We start from the raw sequence: 10,000 nt of genomic DNA on the forward strand, positions 1-10,000 counted from the left end.
TCCACCACCACCATCACCACCACCACCACCATCACCACCACCACTACCACCACCACCACCACCACCACCACTGCAACATCTTTAAAGTGTGAACGTACGGACTGCACTCTCTGTTCTCTCTCTCTCTCTCTCTCTCTCTGTCTCTCTCTCTTGAGAAGTAGTAAAACAACTACTAAGCTTCTTTCGTTTGTTTGTGGGATTGAGTATGTAGATTATGTATGCAATTGAAGTAATAGTCGTAGGAGTCGTAGTAGTAGTAACAATAGTAATAGTAGTAGTAGTAGTAGTAGTTGCAGTAACTGTTGTTGTTGTTGTTGTTGTTGTTGTGGAAGGGGTGTTAAGGTAGCAGTAGTTCTAGTAATAACAACAGTTACAGCAAGAACATAAAAATACCAACAATAATAATAATAATAATGATAATAATAATAATAATAATAATAATAATAATAATAATAATAATAATAATAATAATAATAATAATGATAATAATAATAATAATAATAATGATAATAATGATAATAAAAAAAAAAATAATAATAATTATTATTATTATTATTATTATTATTATTATTATTATTATTATTATTATTATCATTATTACAATTATTATTATAGGAACACTACTACTACTACTACTACTACTACTACTACTACTATTTATTGCGCATCATATGTTTGAACAAAGAAAACTTTGTTTACGCATTACACTGCGCATCTGTTTCCTTATTTACCCATTGTATACTCTATTACTACCACTGCTTCTACTACTACTACTACTACTACTACTACTAGTACTACTACTACTAGTACAACTACTACTACTACTACTACTACTACTACTACTACTACTACTACTACTACTACTACTACCGCTACTGCTGCAGGTGCTGCTAGTACTACAATTACTTCTGCTACTACAATTAGTTTTGGTATACACTCTTGCCTTTTATATTCATTGATTATTTTTTCCTCTTAATAATGTTATCAGTTTTTATTGACGCTGTGTGTGTGTGTGTGTGTGTGTGTGTGTGTGTGTGTGTGTGTGTGTGTGTGTGTGTGTGTGTGTGTGTGTGTGTGTGTAAAACTAACATTTACTAAATACATTTTATATCAGTAATCAAATATTTTGTTCCTCTTTAAATAAAATATCAACCTTTTGTTGTTTTTTATTTTCATTATCTTCGTAATTTTTTTTTTTTCATCAGCAGATTCAGATCACTTACTTTTTCATTTTCCTCTCCTTCTCTTTAGTAAATGATTTATTTTATAGTTTGCAAAATATTTGATGTAATTTTCAGTAAAGTTTTTTTGCATCGTTTATATAAAAGTTACTTTGTACAACAACAGTTTTGACAACCAAGGCATAATGTATTTTTCTTAGGTCTCTTATCTATTATTTTATTGTCTTCTATTTACCATTTGATTTTCTATTTAATTTTTTTTATCATTGAAAATATTATTTTCCATATTTTCTTTTTTCCCTTTCAAACTTTTTATACTTTATATGGTATTCCGTAAAAAAAGAAAATCCCCTTTGTTTTCTGTCAAATTTTTACGCTTTTTTTTTTCTTTTAATGCGTTGTCTTTTTTTGCAACGTTTCGCTTGGGTACAAAATATTCACGGTTTTTTTACACTTTTCTATTTTTTTTTTATTATTTTTCCCCTTGTTTCCCGTCAAATAAATCCATTTTTTTGTACCTTTTTATCATTATATATATATATATATATATATATATATATATATATATATATATATATATATATATATATATATATATATATATATATATATTTATTTATTTATTTATTTATTTTTTTTTTCGAAGGTACAGCTACAATATATTCACGTTACCCTCACAGATTTTTCCTTTATTCTTTCCCAATGAGTCTTTGTTTCGAATCCAAATTTTGTGAACGAAGCAAATGACTCGAGCGGGCGAAGCTTCGAAACTTGTGGTTCATGTACGTGTGGCTGGGAAGAGATCAGGCAAAAAATACGCCTCTTCCTTCTTTCTTTCCTTCCTTCCTTCCTTCCTTCTTTCAATCCTTCTCCTCTCTCATTCTTCTTCCTCTTTTACCTTCTTTTCTTTCTGTTTTGTCTTTCCCTTCTTCCTTTCTTCCTTCTGGTCTTCTATTCTTTCTCTCTTCTTTAAGTATTCTTCTTGTTTTTCTGTTTTCTTTAAATTTCTTCTTTTCCTTCATTCCTGTCTTCCTTTTTCTCCTTCGATTTTCTCCTCATGTTTCTTCTTTTTTTCCTTCAACTTTTTCTTTCTTTTCTTTCCCATTCACCGTTCCCTTCCTCTTACTTTCTCCTTCCTCCTTCCCTCTTTTTTCTGTTTTTCTTCGTCCTCCTTTTTTCTTCATATATTTGAAATAAGATCGTAACAAGTTTTCATTTTGTTCTTTTGTTCTTTGTTTTCCTTCCTTTTTTTTTCCCATTCCTCCATCATCCTCCAAATTCTTTTCCTTCAATTTTCTTTACCATATCCTTCCCCCTTCTCTTCCATCTCTTCTTCCTCTTCCTTCACTTCTTTCCTTTGTCTTTTTGAGACTCGATTAGTCTCTCTCTCTCTCTCTCTCTCTCTCTCTCTCTCTCTCTCTCTCTCTCTCTCTCTCTCTCTCTCTCTCTCTCTCTCTCTCTCTCTCTTTCTAATTAGTCAAGAGAATGAGGAAAATATGGCTTTATTTATTTTTTTCTATATTATTTTATTGTTTTTACAATTTTTATTCTATTAAATTAGTTTTGTATTTTTTATTTTTTTTATATATTTTACTTATGTTCTTTTAATCTATTCATATTAATTTTCTCTACTTCTTTAATGCTGTTTTGTGTTAATTTTGTTTCTAGTCATTGTTATTGTTATTGTTATATTTTTTATTATTTATTATTTTTTTTGTTTTGTTTTCTACATATTTCCTTTCATCAATGTTTTTTCTTTAATAGTTCGTTTCTTTTCTTCCTCCTCTTTCTTCATTATTGCGAGGACGTTTAATTAATTTACACCGAGTTTTATTAGTCTCTCTCTCTCTCTCTCTCTCTCTCTCTCTCTCTCTCTCTCTCTCTCTCTCTCTCTCTCTCTCTGAGTGGGAATGGTTTCTTTTCTTTCCTTTCTTTCTGTTTGGTTAGATGTACCTTTTTATTGGTATAATTACAATTTTTTTGTTTAAGATTTTGTTAGGGAATGGACTTAATATTCTCTCTCTCTCTCTCTCTCTCTCTCTCTCTCTCTCTCTCTCTCTCTCTCTCTCTCTCTCTCTCTCTACTGATACCATACCTTTAATTCTTCCATCCATGCACGAAACTAACCCCTTCACACGCAGACACCCACACCCATCTACACACACACACACACACACACACACACACACACACACACACACACACACACATGCGCGCGCGCGAGCGAGAGTCATGGGTGAGTCGTGACCTCATCAGCCTTTGAGCAATTAATTAAGACTCTTTTGTCTGTCTAATCGTGATATCAACACTTCGATTTATCAAACGCCATGAGGAAGACTTGGAGGAGGAGGAGGAGGAGGAGGAAAGAAAAAAAAAAAGCAGCCCTGTAGATCCTTACGGGTTTGTTTACGTAAGAGAGAAAAGACTGCAAAAATGAAGGCTCCTCCCCACCCACCGCTCTCTCCTGTGAGGATTCGCAGGATTAAAAAAAAGAAGAAAATAAAGTAAATATAATGCAGTGAGGATAGAGAGAAGAAAAAAATGAAATTTTAGAGGAGACTACTACTACTACTACTACTACTACTACTACTACTACTACTTCTACCCGTCTTTCCCCAACACGTCAGCTAGGTAACATTTCATAAGTAAACTTGAAAGAATCGAACTCTAATTTGGCGTGACAGTGGAAAGTATCTTGGCTGGTAAGTGGAGCAAAGAGAAAAAATAAAAATAAAATGTTAAGAAATTAGATAAATAGTGAATAAAAAAAAAACCTTGTCTACTTTGTTTTGAAAAGGTTTTACTTCGTACCGTACCATCGAGGACACAAGGAGAGGAAGAGGAGCTCCAAACATTAACGATCCGGATGAAGAGGAAGTGTTTGGCTTCGTTTAATGTGAATCCTTTCCCCAATCAACTTGAGGGTGCCGAGTCTTCTTGTTATATTTGGGCGATCAAGTGTAAAGTGGTCGCCCACATTAATGATATCGAATCCTTTTGAATATTTTAAGCACTTGCATCGGCTCGTCTCGCCTCCTTCGTTTTGAAAGGCGGAATAAATTTAGTTCGTCAAGGTTTTCTTCAACGGGAATATTTCTCACCCGAAGTATCATTCTAGCAACTCTTACCTATATTCTTCCTTGCTTTTCAGTGCATTTTTTACAATACGGGAACCAAAACTAAGTGAAGATAAAGAGGAACCAGCGAATTATAAAGTTCTAATATAACATTCTGTGACTTGTTTTCGAAGCAGGAGGAGGAGGAGGAGGAGGAGGAATGCAAAGGAACACTAAGGAAGACAAACAGCAACAGACCTTCCACGTTCTTCCTAGGCTGTCTGTTTGTATAATCATTCTACACAAACCAACAGTAGAAGATACAGGATAGCAAAGTGAAAGAGAGAAGAAGGAGAAAAAAGAGGAGGGGAAAATGCAGGCTATCTCTTTCTTAACTACCCATTAATCAGCTAATGGGTAGTTGAGGTTAATTAACAATATGCCTGATGATGGCCTCGTGATGTGGATGGCTACTGGGAGGAGGAGGAGGAAGAGGAGGAGGAGGAGGAGGAGGAGGAGGAGTGGATTGGTGATTATATGTAATTGGTCATTATGGGTGAGATTAAGCCAATTAAAAGGCAGGTGATATCTTGGCAGGATTTGTGATTACTGTGGAGAAGAAAGAGGAGGAGGAGAAAATTAAAGGGTAGAGGTTAACGGACAAACAGTACATGACAGGAGTTAAGAAGGAGAGAGAAAAGGGAGGAAGGAGGTAGGATGGATGAAAGGAAGATGGGAAGGAAGAAGGGACGCTAAAGAAGAAAGGAAAGAGATGAAGGATGAGAAAAAGGTAATGAAAGAGAAGGAGATAAGGCAAGAGGAAAATATATGGAGGGAAGGTTGAAAGACGCATAGGAAGAAAAAGGAAAACACAAGATGGAGGGAAAAAAAGGAATAAGGAGAGAGAGAGAGAGAGAGAGAGAGAGAGAGAGAGAGAGAGAGAGAGAGAGAGAGAGAGAGAGAGAGAGAGAGAGAGAGAGAGAGAGAGAGAGAGAGAGAGAGACCCTTATAATACTTACATTAACCATACAAGCTACTACACATAACGTAATCTACACTCGCGTAACGTAACAGTTAAATAAAACCCTGGCAATGACTTAGGCAGCTCTGAACAACCTCTCCCAGCGCAGGCATGATGGATAGTTAGCTTCGTGATGGGTAGTTAGGGGAAGCAAGGGGGGATAGTTGGAGGTGGGCGTGAGAACTGCAAGGTTACAAGCGAGTGATACAAGGCAGAGTGGAGGAAGTAATGGTGATTGAGAGTGGAGGAGTATCCCATCAACTCGTCCATTTTCTTTCAAACGAGAAGAAGACGCTACAAGGAGGACCGAGGGAAGAATAGGCGGGAAAAGAAAGGTGCATAGAACATGGACGAAAGGTGAAAAGTGTATGGAAGAAAAGAGAACGAAGGTATACAGATGAAAGAAAATGTGTATACTTGATGAAGGAAAGGTACATAGGAAAAAGAGGAAAGAAGGGTTAATATAAAGAACAAAGAAGAGAGAAGTAAGGTGTATGGAAGAAAGACAAAAGAAGGTATACAGATGAAAGAAAACGTGTATGCTTGATAAAAGAATGGTATATACAACGAAGAAGAAAAGTGAGTATATAGAACAAAGAAGAGAGAAAAAAGGTGTATGCAAGAAGGAAAAAAGACGGTATACAAATGAAAGAAAAGGTTTATACTCATTGAAAGAAGTATACAGAACAAAAAAACAAAGAAATGTGCCTATGAAAGAGAGCCTTGAAACACAGGAACATAAGAAAATAAGGGAAACTGCACGGAATCATAAGGCATACACGTGGCAGTCCCTGTATGAAATATATCTTCCTATTCTCACCTATCATCCCCATCCATAAATTTGTCTAATCTTCTTTTACAGCTTCCTAATGACTCAGCACTAATAACCTGATTACTAAGTCCATTCCATTCATCTACCACTCTGTTTAATAGCCAATTCTCTCCTATCTCCTTTCTAAATCTAACTTTACGAAGTCTGAATCCATTATTTGTTGTTCATGATTAAGGTTTATGAAGGAAAGAAGAAAATATGTATACAGAAGAAAGTAAAGAAAAAAGTGTATGTAAAAAGGTACTAAAAAATATAATGATAATAGAAAAAGATATATATTAAGGAAATAAGATTAATTTCCTGAACAAAGAAAATGTTTAGTTTTAGCAAAGTATTTTTTTTATTATTAAGAAAATGCATTTACAGATTAATTCCGCCCAATACTTTAAAAATTGCCTTGAAACAGCAGCAAAAAAGAAAAAAAAAGAGAAAAAGAAAGACAAAGGTGTATTTTTAAAACCATAAAACATGAACTTAAGAATTGCCAAACATATGACAGACGGAGAAAAAAAATAATAAGAAGAAGAACAAATAGATAAAAAAATAAAAGGAAATAAAGGCAGTAATGATGATTGGGAGTGATATATAGACCAATAATTTCCCACATCTCTCTCTCTCTCTCTCTCTCTCTCTCTCTCTCTCTCTCTCTCTCTCTCTCTCTCTCTCTCTCTCTCTCTCTCTCTCTCTCTCTCTCTCATTTAGGCCTCCTCCTCCTTCCCCTGTCCCTTCTCCCCTACTTCCTCCATCATCAACATAATGGACGAATTCCTCCTCCTCCTCCTCCTCCTCCTCCTCCTCCTCCTCCTCCTCCTCCAGCTAGTATTTTTCCATCCTCTCCTCTTGTCTCCCTTTCTTTTTCTTGGTACTATTTTTTCCCTTCTTCTCTTCGTCCCCTAAGTACATGTTTTTTTTTTCTTCTTCTTCTTCTTCTTCCTATTCTTCAGCTGTTGTTACTTCTCTTCCCTTTTATTTTCTTTATGTCCTTCCTCCTCTTATGTAATTTTTTATTGATCTGTACTTCCTGATTATTCTATGTACCTTTTTTTATTTATTCTTTTATTTATTCTTCTTCTTCCTTTTCCATCTCCGTTTATTTAATTTCTTATATTTAATTTCCTTATATATATATTTTTTTAAACTCTGTGTTATCTTGGAAGTAGATCTCCTCCTCTTCCTCCTCCTCCTCTTCTCACCTCCTCTCCACTCGGGGCCTTCATTCCTTCCTCCTCCACCACAATCACCACCCACTCCACATCCTCCTTCATTTTCTCCTCCACAAGCATCACCACTCCACATTTACTCTCATTTTCTCCTCCCTCTCATCTCCGCCGCCTCCTCCTCCTGCTCCTCCTTCATCTCTTCTTCTTCTTCTTCCTGCTCCTCCTCCTCCTGCTCTCCACACCTTCCTATTAACCACAACGAAGCGACCGTTACGTACACACACACACACACACACACACACACACACATAGATGCGTACTAACTCAAGCATACTCTCTCTCTCTCTCTCTCTCTCTCTCTCTCTCTCTCTCTCTCTCTCTCTCTCTCTCTCTCTCTCTCTCTCTCTCTCCCTCAACGTGCAGTATATGAATGAAAACTAAGAAGGAAGGGTAAAGACATTAAAGAAGAAGAAGAAGAAGAAGAAGAAGAAGAAGAAGAAGAAGAGGAAGAAGAAGAAGAAGATGAAGAAAGACGCGACTAAGAAGAACAAATAACGATCAGTAGTAAAGAATGTATAGATAGATGACGGAGGAGGAGGAGGAGGAGGAGGAGGAGGAAAGGTGAGTGGTAATGGATCGGAATACCTGTGTGGAGCAAATACCTGTGTTAATTAGTGTGATATTCAGACACCTGTGAGTTTGCCTGCCAAACAAAACAGGTGAAATTCTAATGAGAGAGAGAGAGAGAGAGAGAGAGAGAGAGAGAGAGAGAGAGAGAGAGAGAGAGAGAGAGAGAGAGAGAGAGAGAGAGAGAGAGAGAGAGAGAGAGAGAGAGAGAGAGAGATTATGTGTGTTTGTATTTGTATGCTATCACGTACACACACACACACACACACACACACACACACACACTGCAATACAGACACAGACAAGCAGAGCACGTTTCTCATTGGCTGAAAAAAAGGGCGTTCACTGATCCTTCTCCACCAATAAGAAAAGAGGATTGTGGTCTTTATTTGCTCTTTTTCTTTACCATTTCCTTTCTCTTCTTGTTTTTGGCGAAATGTTTAGTTTTTATTTTTTTCTTTGCCGTCTTCGTTGAATGTTTTTTTTTATAAGGAATTCTCTCTCTCTCTCTCTCTCTCTCTCTCTCTCTCTCTCTCTCTCTCTCTCTCTCTCTCTCTCTCTCTTTTTCCTATTCATATATGTCAAAACACACCTGTCTTCTCTCATCCACACCTAGACACACCTGCCTCCTCCTCCCACACTCCCACACACACACCTGCTTCTCCCTCACACACACACACACACACACACACACACCTGCCTCTCCCACCCTCGCTCCTCGCCTCCAACAAATCACTATTGAACTTGCTAATCCAAAATTCTAAAATGCATGAAATTGAAGTTAGATTTCAATCCTCTTAAGCTTGGAATCCTCGACGGGAACTTCTTTGGACTCGAACCCCGGATCACGTGTGCCTCAGTTAAGTCCTCAAGCCAGAGAGCCACTTTTTTTCACTTTCACTTTTTCATTTTTTTTTTTACTCTGCGCCACTTTTTTTTTTTTAAGTATTTTTGGAGGGAAATGTGAGAGTTGATGGGTGTATTCTCTCTCTCTCTCTCTCTCTCTCTCTCTCTCTCTCTCTCTCTCTCTCTCTCTCTCTCTCTCTCTCTCTAATGCAAAATTCAGTCCTTGCACACATAAACAATTAAGACTGAAAAACAAGGCTTATTTCCACACGAACAAGAAGATGAAGAAGAAGAAGAAGAAGAAGAAGAAGAAGAAGAAGAAGAAAAGAATAAAAGGAAGAATATGAACAAGAACAAGAACAAGAAGAACAAGAAGACAAGAGAAGAACAACAGCGAGAACAAGAACAAGAACAGGAAGAAGACGAAGACCAGAGAATACAACAACAACAACAACAACAACAACAACAACAACAACAACGATAACGGCGATCCAGAACATCGAGGACAAGTGAAAGGAGGAAAATAATGAGGAAAAAAATGAGAGGGAAAAAAAAGATGGCAGGAAAACATCAACAAAGAGAATCTGAGAACAAAGGGAAAAATATAAAGGATGACAAGGCATTAATTGCGTAATAAATAAGGAAAACCTAATTAGCATTCTCTCTCTCTCTCTCTCTCTCTCTCTCTCTCTCTCTCTCTCTCTCTCTCTCTCTCTCTCATCAGGTGCACACAAAGGCAAGGATTAGGTGAGATGCAGGCACACACACACACACACACACACACACACACTAAGATGAGATTAGTATAAGCGTAAGAACATCACAACCACCACCATCATCACCATTACCACCACCACCACCACCACCACCACCACCACCACCATTACCACTAATTATGGGTAAGTTAGAAGACAAATCCAATAAATAAATAATAAAATAAATACGTAAAATAAATGAAAACAGCAAAATATACGTGATAACAACTATAAAATAAAAAAAATAACTATAAAATAAAACAAGACGAATGAAGGAAATAAAAACAAACAAACAAACAAACAAACAAAGCAACAAAAAGAAGCAATAATCATGAGCGTTTGAAGTGGAAATAGATCAATCAGTCAATCCACCAATTAGATTTTTTCTTAATATTACGTCCCATTTTCTTTTCCTTTTAAATCAAACACAAAGAAAACGGACTTTGATGTTTGAAATGTTTGGCTTCTCTCTCTCTCTCTCTCTCTCTCTCTCTCTCTCTCTCTCTCTCTCTCTCTCTCTCT

At 36.5% G+C, this 10,000-nt stretch overlaps 1 protein-coding gene across 1 annotated transcript in view; it reads left to right on the forward strand.

The window, feature by feature from the left end:
* The window catches only part of LOC135110460 (nascent polypeptide-associated complex subunit alpha, muscle-specific form-like), a 101,511-nt gene that overhangs the window by 910 nt on the left and 90,601 nt on the right, over positions 1 to 10,000 (forward strand). The gene's annotated exons all lie outside the window — the stretch shown is intronic.

The sequence above is a fragment of the Scylla paramamosain genome, chromosome 20 (genome assembly GCF_035594125.1).
Source record: "Scylla paramamosain isolate STU-SP2022 chromosome 20, ASM3559412v1, whole genome shotgun sequence".
In the NCBI taxonomy this organism is placed as follows: Eukaryota; Metazoa; Arthropoda; class Malacostraca; order Decapoda; family Portunidae; genus Scylla; species Scylla paramamosain.